The 15466-nt window shown below is 44.3% G+C and overlaps 1 long non-coding RNA gene across 2 annotated transcripts; it reads right to left on the reverse strand.

Moving 5' to 3' along the window:
* Positions 1 to 3250: 3250 nt before the first annotated feature.
* LOC141420511 (uncharacterized) lies at positions 3251 to 15289 on the reverse strand. 2 transcript variants are annotated; one of them, XR_012445056.1, is made up of 4 exons: positions 15151 to 15289; positions 13595 to 13653; positions 13038 to 13222; positions 3251 to 8692 (listed from the first exon to the last, which is right to left on the reverse strand). It is a non-coding gene; the product is annotated as an uncharacterized lncRNA (long non-coding RNA). The 2 variants fall into 2 exon arrangements; XR_012445057.1 differs by lacking the exon at positions 13038 to 13222.
* Between the last annotated feature and the right edge of the window lie 177 nt (positions 15290 to 15466).

Genomic DNA, 15466 nt, shown 5'->3' on the forward strand with positions numbered 1-15466 from the left:
ACTGAAAAAATAAAATATATCCCCATGTGCTGAAATAAAATAGTATCTATAACATATTAAGTGAAAGATGTAACTTAGACACTATGTGTGTGTATATATATATATATCTCACATGTTTATCTAAAAAAAAACTAAATGTGTGTATATGTATAATAATGAACTAGAAGGATTTACACCAATTTTAAGTGTCTCTTAGGTTGTAAGGAAGAGAGAGAGGGATTTTCATGATATAATTTTTTTATAGTTCTGCTGAGGGTATGTTGTGGCATTTACAAAAGTCCTTACATATAACATTCTTGAGTTCACTCCCTCCAACATTCTCCTTTATCCCCCCTTCCCCCTGTAAATTTTTTTAGTGAACAAGAATTTCATATTTGAAAGAAATTAAGATGTTTTAAAAGAAAAACAAGGTCAGAAATTATATGTAAGGAGAGACTAGCCAGAAAAACTTGTCCCCCTTGATTTTCCAGCTTGGGACCAACCCTCCAATCCCACTCCTTTGTGTAAGCAGTGGAAGAAGCCAGTGATTTTCTCTCTGGTCCAATTCTGCCATGTTTTTCTTCTTTCTGGGTCCCCTTGTGCTGAGAGCATTCCTTACAGCCAATTGGAGTGTGGGCCTGAGATCACTGCATACATTCATCATTGGTGATTGTAGATAAAAGCAGGGAAGCAGTGACCATCGGAGGTGAGGGTGATTGATGGAGCAGTCTCTGAGCACGTGCTTACTTCTTTAGTCACACTGATAAAACTCAGTCCCCAGGGACAAGAAGAAAGGGAGTGAAATGAAAACCAAAACCAGGAGGACCAAGCTCCCCTATCTCCAGCCTCCTGCTTTAGTGGCCCATCTGCCAGGGCTCAGTGACGACTACAGAGGTTCTGGTGAGGTGGTGAGGTTGCGTGTGCATGCATGTGTGTGTGTGAGTATGTGAGTGTGTGTGTGTGTGTGTGTGAGTGTGTGTGTGTGTGTGTGTGTGTTTGGGGGAAGCAAGCTTTCTGAAGTCTCACTCACAAACACAACCACATGCCTCCTAAATTCTCATCCAGCACTAAGATATCCTTTTTGTAATATCTTGTTTCCATTATAAAAGTAATACACTAAGAGAACATCTGGGGGGCTATCCAAGAAAGTGGTAATGTGGGAAGGGTGGCAGGGACTTAAGCTTCTGATGGTGCATCCTTTTTGTACTTTTTTTAACCACTTGAAAACATTATCTATTAAAAAATGAAAACTGAGAAGACTAACACATACTCACTGAAAAACATGTAAAAATTATAAAAGTATTTTTAAGAAATGCTAAAACATCCATAAGCCACCAGGCGCTATACCACTTGAGTCCCTCTGCCAGCCCTGGGAGGGACTCCCTAGATGTGAAAGACCTGAGGCGCCCCTGTGAAGAACAACAGGAACTGCCAGGTGGCCCACTTGCAGAGTTGAGTAGTCAGGGGGTGGTGGAGCGACCACTATGCCAAGCCAAGCCCTGTGTTTAGGGAAATAGTGGTCAGATAGATTATAGACCACAGACTTGGGACCGAGCCCATAAGCAGTGCAGAGCCAACAAATGACTTGCAGCTTGAGGTTGTCTAAAGGACATGGTGTTTTATGATGAGCTTGGCACAGTAGGGATGGGCAGAGGCCATGGGTAGGACCTGTGGTAATAGAACAGATGTGAGGTAATTGCCCTATGCTTCAGAAGGGGCCTTGTAAAAAAGAAAAAAAAAAAAAAAGGAAGGGGCCTTGTAGGCAACAGTTTTTCTGCACATCGGGGCCTGTCAGTGTTGCCAGCATGAGGTGGGAACTGGAGGGCTATCGTAAGATTTATTCCACCAGTTTTATTTACCCTGTAGTTGGACCTGTGGAATTAGCAGTGAGCCTGAGTAGTTGTGGGCACCTCAGGTTTCTTTTCCTTTTTTTTTTTTTTTTTTTTGGTAATTGATTAGTGAGATTTCAATGATTAATGAGCTTTCACCTTTCATACCCTCCTTAATGGGAAATGGATATGTAGCAATTGCTGTCCTGGGAAGCAGGCTGCAAGCTGGCCAGGAAGGTGGTTTCCAGGTTCCTCCAGCTTCTGAGGTTCACGGAGAGTGCTCACGTGCAGGCCTCAGGGGTGCCCCTTCCTCCATCTCTGTGATCACTTGCCCACACTGACTCCCCAGCCAAGAGAAAGAATTGAGCAAGCCTTCCAGAGCCCTGAAGTTTGTGCTATTGCTATGCCAGACTGGCATGAGTGTTCATTATCAATGGCAGGGTTTTCCCATAATGCCGAGCACCTACCGTCTGACCCGTCCCTGTAAAATCTTCATTCTGTACCTCTTTCCCCAAGAATGTGGAGGATGTAGAATTATACTTACTCTATTCCCTAATTAAGCCCTGGGGGCATATGAGGAGCAAGCACATTTCTGTGATCCGGTGCTCGAACTTTACCTCTACCTTCTTCTCTTGCAGCTATATGACTTAGCTTTATCCACCAGCAACAGCAAGAATTCATGATTCCTAAATAGACTCACCTCTGGGCCTTAACTTTTGCAGTCCTCTCTCCTGGGTCCCTCACCTGGAATACCCTCTCCTTTTTCTTGAAGATTTCTTGCTCTTGCCTTGAGACTCAGCCCAGGTATCACCTCCTTTAAGAAGCCTTTCCTGACTGCCCCAGTCTGCGTGTTCCTGTTGAGTATGCTATGTGTCTGTCTCTGCCCTTGAACCTGCTGTATTGTATGCACTTTTCTGACTACGTCTCTTTCCCCAGTAGCCTGCATCTCCTGCAGGGACTGTGTCATCTTACTCACACAGTGTTCTCCAGCACCCAGCGGAGGGCCTTATGCACAGGAGTTCCCAAGGCCTGCAGTGCTCTACAGTGTGACAAGACACCCTGATGCTAAGACCTTACCAAAAGCCTTACCCTGGCTGCAGTCATTGACTTTGAAGCTCTTTTTGGATGCCTAGAAGTGATTGTTATGCTGTGTCCTGAGTACTCTGATACAAGTATTACATGTTTTTGGTTAGTTTTGGCCTAGCCTATCTGTGTTAGTCAGACTTTCGTCGCTGTGACAAAATACATGACATAAATAATTCATCAGTGGCTCATGCCTGTAATCCTAGCTATTTGGGAAACTAAAGCTGGGAGGATCGTGGTTCAAGGCCAGGTCAGGCAAATAGTTCGCAAGACCCCATCTCAGTCAATAACTTGGTGTAGTATTACATACCTGTCATCCATTTTTAAGTCTAATTCTGTCTTACAGGTGATGTCTCAACTTTCAAAGATGCTCAGGCTGTTTATTAGAAAGTGTCCTTCTGCAGAATCTTGACAAGAGTTACAAGGTTTTACAAGCATAATACACAACAAAACCCAACAAAAACAGATACGTAAAAAGCAAATTCAGTAGACTTGTTAAGAGTCATTTTCCCCAGATTTGATTGCAAATGCTCTAGAAGAATCACAGATACAATGACAAAGCAAAATGAGCAAACAAAAATGTTAAAATAGCCATGGTTAAAATTCTGATAAACAGTTTAGCAACTAACAGAACAGTCTGGGTATTTCTATTGTTTTCAGCATTGTAGGGTAATAATTAATCATGACTGGCAACATTACATCAGCACCGTTAACTTCTTGTTATAGTTAGGAACACATGCACAAAAGCCTGCAAAAGGCAGCCATTACTAACAGTTTTAATTTGGTACCAGCTTGGTACAGGATTTTCCTAAACTTTCCATTTCAGAAAGTTTTATAAGCTTGGAAAACACAAATATATTTAATATACAAAGGAGTCAGCAACAGCATTACTGTTTTACAGAGGTCACACACACATAATTTAGTTGCTACCCTTGGAGTAAAACATTAAATCTTTGAATAGGTAGGATGTCAGGTTTATCACACTGACAAATTTCAAAACCCTAGATTTCCCATGAGTTTTGGGCAGGCAGTGTCAGTGACCCCAAATAGCCCCAATTTTTAACATTCAGTTGCATCTCATATATATAACAATGTTTACCCAACCAAGACAAATAGATATAGTTCAGGCTCCAAACAGCAGGACTAACCCAAATGGCCTCTTGCCTCTGAATGGCATTGATCATAAATAACAGAAATGCCAAAAGTCCTATTGATCATTTTTAAATGTAAGTGCATCTTAGATAAAAAAAAGATGCAGTGCATCTTAGATAAAAGATAGCATCAGTTGGTCATTTTATTTTATTGTTTTGGTAGTACTGGGGTTGAACTCAGGGCCTACACCTTGAACCACTCCACCAGTCCTTTTTTATGTTGGGTTTTTTCAAAATGGGGTCTTGAGAACTAGTTGCTTGGGCTGGCTTTGAACTGTGATCCTCCTAATCTCTGCCTCCTGAGTAGCTAGGATTATGGGTGTGAACCACTGATGCCTGACTTGTTATTTTATATTTACCAAACTTATACATTTTTAACTCTGCAAACATTTGTACAACATTCGGCTACAGTTTAAATATATAACTTCACATATCTTTAGTCATAGACACATGTAAGGCCTAACTGTATAAGCATCACTCAAGATAATAGTTGTTTAACTGTAATTATGCAATGGTCATTTAGAAAAGACTTGCCATAGCTGTCAAGTGGCTCAAGTGGCAAGAGTGCCTGCTAGCAAGCATGAGGCCCTGAGTTCAAACCCCAGTGCTGCCAAAAAACAACAAAAAAATGTGGTCAGAAGACTTGCCATAAACAGACTTTAAAATAATCGTTTAATTTTACTTATGATACAGTTACCTCAGTAGTCAAAACCCTGACAAAAATCAACAGAAAACACAAGCAAATATTGATGAAGACTAAGCATGGAGTTAGGAAACCTGATGGCTGAGAACCATGGCTTAGATGTGGATTAGGAGTCACATCCTAGACTGCTGACATTAGCAGATGGCTCGTGACATACAGAAGAGTCTTGCTGATCTTTAGCCAGGGAGCCCCTTCAAAATAACAGGCCTAGTATGACCACCCAAGGTCAAAAATTTCCTTCTCCTCACATGTAGAAGAGCTGGATGATTCATAGCCCAAAGTCTAAGAGTTAATGACACACAACCCTGTCAGTTAAATCAACAGAGTAAACCGGCCAACAGGCAAGCTGGCTATACAAAAATGTTCTTTTCTTTTGTGATCCCTGTTACATTTTCCTCACTGGCAATTTGTTCCTTCCATTTCTATGGAAAAGAGACATTGCAATTATCTAATTCCTGCTCAACAAAAAGCAAATTTTAAACCCCTGTTACAATTTTATAACTTTTTTTGTTATAAATCTGTCTTTAACTAGGCACAAATTACTCTTGTAAAAAAAATCATGGTTTTCCCTTCAAATCAAGCATCTTGCTTAAACTTCTTATTTAAAAAGGGGGAAAAAAAACCCTGGAGTGTAAGATGAAGACATTTCTAGGAAAATGCTTTTCATTTTGAAATCAGAAGACTGTCTCATACTGGGCACAATGGTTCAGGCCTACAATCCCATCACTGGGGAAGCTGAGGCAGGAGGATCGTGAGTTCAAGGCCAGCCTAAGCTATACAATGAGACCCTGTGTCAAAAAAAAAAAAAAGGCTCAAGTGGTAGAGCATTTGCTTAGCAAGTGTGAGGCCCTAAGTTCAAACCCCAGTGCCACCATAAACAATACAAAATAAGAGAAAGGAAAAGAAAAGGTTCATTATTGAGTGCTACTATTTTATCTAGGAAGTTTTAGAGCAAGAAAAATTCTGAATAAATCTTCATTAACTTTATTTCAGAAAGTGGTAAAATAGCTGTGGAATACAAACCCACTGATGCCAGAAGTGAAGAACTACACGAGTTAATAATTCAAATACATGGAGAGGACACCCTCAAAGCTTTCAGCTTCTCAACAGTGGATGCTCAGGTGGCCACTTGCCTTTTCTGTGCTTCAAATTAGACTTGTAATATAAGTGACTGCCTCTACAGGCAGTTGTGAGTATCTAAGGAGCTGACATTCTTCCACTCTTTGTCCAATTGTTGCAGAATTCAGTAACAAAGATTAGCTCCCTTTGCTCTCCAATTTGACCAGGCAGCTTTCTACCCCTTCTCTCTTACTAACCACCAGAGCAGTAAACCTGCCAGGCCAAGACGTATAGCTTCAGAGAAGTGGTGCTAGACACCTGGAGAAGCAAGGCCAGTGGGCATGGTAAACATGTATCTGATCACGCAGTCAAGCTGAGCCCCAAATTCCCCTTTAAGAGGCAGACATTTTCTCTCAGAAGTGGGACACAATGCTTTGAGAGTGTTATGTGCCAGACTCCAAGTGTTGCAGGCCGGTGTCGAGGGTCCTTGCCTTTACAGGTCAGAGAACTGGCTTGTGAGGCAGCTGAGCGATGAGCCAAAGCCAGTATATGAAGTAGGGTTTATTAGAGAGAAAGGAAAGGCTACAGCTAGAGAAGTGCAGCAGAGCCCGAAGTCAGTAACTCGCTGCACAGGTGAAGGCTGGGGCTTTTTAAGGATGCTTTAACTCTGGGTTAGGGTATCAGTTAGGTTTTCTTTTCTATTGGCCATGTATTTGCATGGGGGCCCCTTTAGATGAGCTGGTCTTTTTGCCCCTTATTGGGGGGCAGGGAACAACATTGAGAGAATTTTGTTTATCAGTCCTGTGGCAGATCTGTGGGACCCTGTATCTCTTCCTGGCAGATTTGTGAGGCCCTGTATCTCTTCCTCAGGGAACAGAAATGCAGATTCATAACTCCTTCTCAGGGTGCAGGGCTCATGGGGTTCTCCATGGGGGATGGGCTACTTTCTGATCTGCCTTAGATATCCAGACCCAACAAGAGGTTGACTCTCCCTGTCCACCTCTTTGTCAGATGAATAATAAACCTTACTTCCTTCTCAAAACCTTGCTCTCCTTATTTGTAAATTGTGAATTGGCATTGAGGCCAAGGGATCAGTTTTTTCAGTAACAAAACCGGCAACCCAGATGGGATCCACAGGGGGTCCTCACTCCTTGAGTGTTAAGAGGCCCCCTGGGTTGCACTCTGGCTGGACCTCAGCAGAGGTGCTGGTAAATGAGGCTGGCAGACAACTAGAGGACAAATCCCAGCAGCTGCCAGGCTAAGATTAACACCAGGGACCTCCCATTGTCTCCTCCAAGAACCACAAACAGGACCTGTAGCCTCCAGGCCTGTGCACCCCAAAACCTGACTCTGCCTGTCTGAGAAGGTCCCACTGGGATCTTCACCTGGTCCCTCCAAGGGAGGAATTTGTTGGTGCCATTTTTAGGGTAGAAATCTCGGGTTAAAAGAGACCAGGGAATCTGGGGATCTGTTTTGAGGGGGAATTGTTGTCCCCACGTGGTGTTTTCTTTTGTTAAAGATCCCCATCTGGTTTGGGGGGAACTTGTGTCCCCTTTCTGGCTTCTGTGAGAGAGTCTTGTCTGTTGGCCTTAGGTCTAGGGGAGGAAACTCCCATCTGGTTGTTTGTCTGGTTCTTCATTTAGCCTGTTTGATATGGGAAACATAAATAGATGTTCTATTCTATCTGAAAGCCCTTTGGGAAATGTTAGGAAAAATGCCGCTCACAAAGAAAGCTCACAGGAAAAATCTCACGTCTAAGACCAAGGTTTAATGACAGGCTCAAGCTGTCAGGCTGACCCGGAAAAGATGGCACAGCACTGACTCTGGGCTAGGTGTGGCTTTCATAGAAGAGGGAGCTTGAGGAAGTTAGCGCATATGGGGGAGTCTCTGTTAGGGGTGGAGCTGTCTTAGAGTGCTGGAATTTCTGTTAAGGGTGGGGCTGCTGTTGGGGGTGGAACTGCCTGGGGGAGGCTCCATTTCTCAAGAAGTGAGGCCTGAGGACAAAATGGCTGCTGATTCACAAAATGCCAACATTATTACTCTATCAGGGAAGTCTTGTAGGGCTTGCTGGGAACAATGAGAAGCAAGGAGGGTCTTTCCTGCCCCAGGTCATACAGTCAATGTATGGAGCTCTGCATGAGTCCAGGGAGGGAGAAGGGAAAAGGAGGGGAGCCAGGACAGATCGGCAATCTCAGAATGGAAGACGTGGAGAAACCTGAGATGGAAGTCCCAGGTGTCGCACACCATCCTGCAACTCAGGCCCACCAGACTGAGGGCAGGGCTCTGCAATGCCTCCCTTCCTCCCCTCTCAGATTACTGCTCCTCCCCAGCAGACAACAGCTCAGGGTGGAGGAGGAAAATACTCCCTGAATCTCCCTGGTAACCAGTACAGGCAGCCTGCACCGTCGTCCAATTCTGCAGGCAGGTGTCTGCCTCCTTTAGGAGCCCAGCCATGAGGTTGGCTTTGGGGCTGAATGAGGTTACTAGAAACACAATGGAAAGTGAGAGTCAGGCAAGTTGGAAGAGGACTTGGTGCTGTGGCTGGAAAACGGAGGGGAAAGCAGAACTAATATCTCCCCTTCTCTTGCCTAGGTGAGCTTTTTCTGGTTAAGGTGGCCAATTTGGCTTAAGGATATGTACAGTGTCACACGCGAGAAAAGTATGGGCCAGAAGCTACCTGATACAGACTCTTCTGATGACGATCAGATTTCCAATAAGGATGCAGGGAAAATGGCTGAGGGGTGATTTAAGATTTTTAAAGTGTAAAAGTCTTCATTGTTCTTCTCCAAGGGAGCTCAGGGAAGTCATCATAGCGATTTCTGGAACTTCAAGAGGAAAAGGATTGCAATGTTGTTCTCCCAGCAAAATCATCATAGACAGTTCTGGAACTTCAAGAGAAAAAGGCTTGCATTATTCTCACAGGGAGCTCAGACAAGGCATCATAACAGTTCCTAAGGAGGTAGATTCAGTCCTAGAGGATGAAAGAGGGAACTGGCTTTGTTGCTCCTCACTCAGCCTAAACAGTGATGCAACTCCTGCCTCAGAAACTGACAAATTTTGTCTTCTAACACAGCCCGGCTTGTCAAATCTTACTATTCTCATTAAAATGTATGAAATTTATAACCAATTCTCTCCATGTAGTAAGAAATTAAAACCTAAACAGTTAAATAATGTATGTGCAAATCACAAGGACATAGGCAGGAAAACCAGAACTGATGCTGGACTCCTTTGTGGCAGTCTAGCTTCTGCAAGAGGCAGTGTAGGCAGTGAAAGTGCTTCTTGCCCTACCTCCTCCAGTGTAATCATCCTCTGGGCATCAGAAAACATAGCTTCAAGGGGTGTAGATTTTTAAGTCAAATCCCAGTTGTTCTCTTGCCCTTTCCTCTAGTTCACCAAGAACCAGTCATTTCCAAGGTATTTGCCTCTTGCCATCAGGGAACTGTACACCTCTAGACCTACTCACTAAATGTTGGGGTCACTAGAATATCTACATCAGTGAGTCTACTAGAGTGTGGGGCCAGGTCTTGCCTTTTTTATTCCCAAGCCCTCAAACTAGTACATGAGTATGGTCCTGTCTTGGAAGGGTTTTCCACTTTGACAAGCGGGTAGAAAATTGATAGCAGTTTGTTTTTCTTTTAGAAAAAATCAACCCTGCCAGGCACTGGTGGCTCACTCCTGCAATCCCAGCTACTCAGGAGGCAGAGATCAGGAACATCTCGGTTTGAAGCCAGCCCAAGCAAATAGTTTGAGAGACCCTATATCAAAAAAACCCTTCACAAAAAAAGAGCAGGTAAAATGGCTCAAGCTGTAGGCCCTGAGTTCAAACCCCAGTACCACACACACACACAACACACACACACACACACAGCTAAGTGGTAAGTATATGTAGGAGGGTCGTGGTTTAGGCTAGCCTAGGCAAAACCACAAGACCCTATCCAAAAAATAACTAAAATAAAAAGGACCAGACACATAGAACAAGCAGTACAGTACATGTCTAGGAAGTACGAGGTCCTGAGTTCAAAACCCTAGTACTGAAAAAAAAAAAAGAAATGTGTTAGGCTGAATCGGGTTGTACAACTATGGTCCCAGCTACTCAGGAAGTGGAAGTAAGAGGATCAAAGTTGAAGACCAGCCTGGGCAAAGTTAGCACTAGACCATATCTGACAAAAAAAAAGTAAAAGGATTGGAAATGTGGATCACGTGGTAGAGTACTTCATGCTTGAAGCTCTGAGTTCAATTCCCAGTACCAGCAAAAAAAAAAAAATAAACAAACATATAAAAAAATAATAAGGGATGGGTTAGCTATCGCTGCAGTGATGTAACTCAGGGATTAGAATGACCTATGCAGGGCTGTAGCTGTCTAATGTAGTTGTGTTCTAATACTATGCTAGCTGGTTGGCTCCACCTTACCCTGAGGCTCTGTCCCACCTGTGCTCACTCTGCCACTAAGGGTGGAGAGGTGGTAGTTCAGAGGAGATGCTCCTCTCCTGTGAAGGCGGAAGTACACTGAAGACCAGCAGATCCTTGTGAGGCCTCTTCAAGCCAACACTTGGAACTGTACTTTCATTTCTACTTAATCTCACTGGCCAAAGCAAGCCACAGCAAAGCCTAAAGCCAGGCAACTGGAAAGGACAGTTCACCCACAATGAGATCATGGATGCCATATGGGCCAACAGGTTGGGGCTAGTAATTCAGTGTGTGAGGAGTCCTGGTTTGGAGATTATACAATGAGGGCTGCTGTTGCTGCAGCCACCTGGAAATATGGCATAGTGAAGGAAGGGGGACTCAAGCACTGTTCTCTTTGAGGTCACTTTGAGGAACCACGACAAGGCAAGAACCACATCTCCTTCCTCCCCACACAGATCTTGCTCCCTTCCCACCAGTGCCTAGCATCAAGCCCTGCTTTAGGGATGACTCAGGAATATGACCGAGTGCATTTTAGTCTGTTCCTTCAGCCTCTCCATGTAACTCGGTATGAAATATAGACTGAATGACTGGAGGTCGCAAATACTGTTATTGCCCCACAAACTAAAGAGACTGTGCCTTTGGAGCTGAAATCTGTACCCAGATGTGTCTGACCCCAAATACTGGCTCTACTGCCTTCCACAGGGACCTCCAGAAGAAAAGAATGAACACTAAAACAGAGTAGTTAAATTTCTATCTCCAGGAACCATTTGAAATGGAAAAGATTCTCATCACCTTTGAAATATCAAAAGCCAGCCAGGCACCAGTGGCTCACACCTGTAATCCTAGCTACTCAGGAGGCAGAGATCAAAGCCAACCAGGGCAAATAATTCATGACAGCCTACTTTGAAAAAAAAAGTCACAAAGAAAGGGCTGGCTCAAGCCTTGTGGGTGGAGAATGTATTTTAGGACAGTGACTCATGGTAAATTTTTCCCCAAGTCCCCAAAACGGACTACTCAATGTCAAGCCCTCAAAACCCAAGTTGGAGGGATAGAGAACCTAGGAGTGCTGTGGGGTGTTTTCGCTATATATGTTGAAGATTTTGAAGCTTGTTGTAAAAAAGTGATGGCCTATGGCTCTCCAAGATTGCCTTCATGAATACAACAGATGTTTTGTAGTAGTTTTAAAAAATCGATCCCCATGGAATGTAGGCACTGGTAAGTGAAAGAAGAAGGATAGTGGGAGACTGTGTGTTGTGTATTATCTGTACAAAACTGGGTGTCCCAATACAGTAATCACTAGCCACATATCACTGTTTAAATATAAATTTAATTTAATACAAATTAAATTTAAAAAGTCAGCTCCTAAATCACACTACCCAAATTTCCATTGCTCGATAGCCACATGTGCCTGGCCAGTGGCTACAATGGTGAACAGCAATGGTAGACCATTTCCATCATCACAGTTCTTTTTTCAGCAGTACAAGGGTTTGAACTCAGGCCTTAGCACTAGCTAGGCTGTACCATGTGAGCCCACACCCAGCTTTTTCTTGAGTCGGTTTTGGATAGGATCTCGCAGTTGTTGCCTGGGGCCAGCCTCAGACTGCAATCCTCCTACCTATGCCTCCCATGATTGGGACCACAGGTGCCCACCACCACGCCCAGCTTCTTTGCTGTGATGGGGGTCTCATTAACTTTTTGCCCATTTTGGCCTCAAACTGGGATCCTCCCGATCTCTGCCTCCTGAGTAGCGGGGATTCCATCATCATTACAATACTGATGGACAATGCTACCACTGAAAACCTCTGGAGGGACATACAAGATACTGACAATGGTGGTTTCCTTCAAGGAGGGCAGCTGGGAGGCTGCAATGACACATGTATGTGCCTTTTTGTATACACCTTTTGAATTTCACATCATGTATTTGTATCCAGTATATGAAAAATAATACAAAGATACAAATTGGGAATCCCTTCTAGGAGTCACTGTACTGGCAGAATGGTTCCCAGGAATTTACTTTGCAATTTTTCTACAATAAAATAAGCTAGTAGATTTACGACTTCGCATGTCATGTTTTTTCACAAACTTCTTGGCTCCTGCCAGCCTCTCTCTGCTCTTAGAAACTCACAGGTTAGAAGTGAATTAGTATGTAGTATAGGAATGTTAAAGGAAAATCTCACCCAGCTCTCATGCACCACTTAGCATCTTTTTTTCCCCTTTCTGACAAATGTGAGTCATTGTGATTGTATTCCATGTGAATAAACAACAGCCATAGTTCCTGTTGATAAGGCTGTTCCTGGTTCTATAACAGAAATAAGTGGGTTTCCTTTTTGGCATTCATAATCGCTGATCACTCTGCCTCCCGAGCAAGGTTGCAATCAGTGAAATAGGGAATGGGGATCTTGCTTGGCATGAACCTGTACTCAGGCTAGTTAAGGCAGGAATGGGGTGGGAGGACTGTGCAACATGACTGTGCTCTTAGAGAAAGAATGCATTCAAACTGAAAGGGGACAGGGAAGTATCTTTGCCCTGCTCAGAAGGCAACCTCTGAGTTCCAAAAGGCAACCTCCGATTTCCAACCTCTAACTGCAGATCCTGGGAGGGCCCATCACAAGAGAGGGCCTCTGAAACCTGTGTGCCACAAGCACTGTTCACAGGCAAATAAATCCTCTCTGTGTCTCCCACACTATAATTTTTATCTCACTAATAGCAATGCTATTTTCAGCATAAATTTAAATGTTATTTAAACCTTACAGCTACCTGGGAGGTCTGTCCTATTCTTCCCAGTTAATAGATGAGGAAATTGAAGTTAGGAAATAGATAACTCACCCAAGCTCAAAAAATATTATGTTAGTTGGGGCTCTTTATGTTCCATGTGAAAGAATCCAACTAAATTGCTTAAAGAACAAATGCAGCCAGGCATGGTGTGGTGGTACATGCCCGTAATCTCAGCACTTGGGAGGGGGAGGAAGGAAGATCTCAAGTCTAGGCCAGTCTAGGTACATAGCAAGACCCTGTTTCAAAGAAAGAAACAAAAAATAGTGCACAATACATCAAATCATAACAATTACTTAGAAACTGTTTAAGAACATGTGCACGGATGCGATGAACCTAGAAACCTCTCAAGTTCTCTTCTCTGATCACATAGGACTTTGTCGATCCCTTTATTATTGTTCAAGTCACATCGCAATATGAGATTTTTTTTCCATCTGGAGTTTGCCTGGTCAGCTCATGGTCCATGAATGAAATCTTTTGTGAACTTATGGCATATATACGTGCATTTGTGCATGTCACTCTTGTCCCATCCCCACCCCCATCACATCCCACCCCTGCCTTTGTGCATTTCACAAAAGCATGGAGAGCAACATGAGAAGAGGTAAACATACCTGCATATTTTTCAGAAGACCAGGAGCCTGCAAAGTAAAAGACCAGTAGAAAAGGGCTCCTGAAAAACAAAACATTATTTTGAGGGAATTCCCCACAGCCCCAAAACTCCGTAGCTATGCAACAGTTCAGTGGAGTAAGGTAGTGATATTAAGTGCTCAATTGGGAAGCAGAAGCATGGTTGTGCCAAGTCACCAATGCTCTGGCTGTGCCAGAAGTACTATTCTTTTCCCAAGGTAGCTCGATGCCTGTAGAAAATGCCTTAATTCTGGCATGGCTTTAAATGGGTTTGACAGTGGGGAGGATGGAAGGAAAGGGTGTAAGAGAGCGACTATGATGGAAATATTATGCACTCATGTAAGTAAATGGAAAAAATGAAACCTGTGGAAACTATTCCAGGAAGGAGTGGAGGGGGGAGAAAGGAGAATGTTGGAGGGGGTGAATTCTTTATGATATATTGTAAGAACTTTTGTAAATGTCACAATATACTGAATTCTCTCTGAATTTATTTCCTCCTTCCCAGTAAAATGGGGATAATCGGAAGACATGAACGTGAAGCTCTGGACAGCTAGTGTAGTGATCACTGACTAATAACTGTATTTGGGAGTTTTCCTTTGGTAAGCGTCTTTTTTAATTTTATACATCTATGGAACCAGTAAAGCAGTCTCATCTGATATTGGTCTATAGAGGTGGCGGGGGGAGGCAGGCAAGAAAAGACAAGTGGAGAACATGAAGCTCTGTGAGCAACCTTTTGCTAAAGCTGCATCTGGAGTACACCTGTTAAATATAGGTGATCAATAAAAGCCTTTGGAAGTGTTAAAAAAGAAAACAAAACAACAATAACAAAACCAATTGTTGTACCTGTACACCCAGTACAATTTTTAAGAGGCTGGTTTGACAACAAAAGAACATAGTTTGTATGTATTTGTAAACCTCCTCCTCAACTATCAACTGTTTTGAAAACACTCAACTCACCTAGCCTAAAACTCAGCAGGGGAGGTTCTCTCTCCTGCAGAACCGGCAGTCCCTAACAGCTGGTTTTATAAATGGAAGCAGACACTAAGTCCTCAACCTTTGCAGAGACACCAGCGATAGCTGCCTTGCAGAAGTCACCATGGAGCTTGAACTGAGCTGTTCCCACCCGCCCGGTGCGCGCATGCGCGTAGCTCTCCCCACGCCCACCGCAGCGCTCCACACTCAGGCCCGGGGCTCCCATTTAACGGAAAAGCCCACATCTCCCGCCCAGCCCCTCACTGGCTGCAGGTCGCTACTCTGGCCATTTTTCTTGAGTCCTTTAGGAGGAGAGATGTCACCTCTTTAAAGGAAAGAAAACAACCAGAGGACACGGTCAGAAGAGGAAAAGCTGGCCCGGGGCTCCACGCCTCTAGAGAATGACAGGCCAGGCACACGCGGGAAAGTGCCTGAAGAAGCAACGAGGGGAGCTCGTGGCATAAGGTGCGGTCAAAACCGGTGTTTTCCTGCCCTGGGCTCTGCCCACTGAGCTACACTAATGCGTGGGGGAGGCACAATAGGGCAGGAGTTATTTGGCTCCACTCACAAGTTCAACCTTCGGCAGAGGCGGGGGCGAAGTGACAGCCGCAAAGTCGCACTGTTGGTGCCAAGGCCAAGCGAGGTAAAGGACTCAGAAGCCAGGAGTCTGGTCTGCCGCAGAACTGCTGGAAACAGGCTGTACGGACGCGTATTGCCCGGCGCGGGTGACCCAGCCTTCCACCCGAGGCTGGCGCCCTGGGAACCGAGCGACAGGTACAGGCAACGGCTCCTGGGGAACGTCACCTCCAGGCTTTCCAGCGGCTGGCCCCGCCCCACGGCTTCTCTGGGCTCCTCGATTGGCTCTGGGGGTGGGAGGCGGGGCC

Source organism: Castor canadensis, unplaced genomic scaffold, assembly GCF_047511655.1.
Source record: "Castor canadensis unplaced genomic scaffold, mCasCan1.hap1v2 HAP1_SCAFFOLD_311, whole genome shotgun sequence".
NCBI lineage: Eukaryota > Metazoa > Chordata > Mammalia > Rodentia > Castoridae > Castor > Castor canadensis.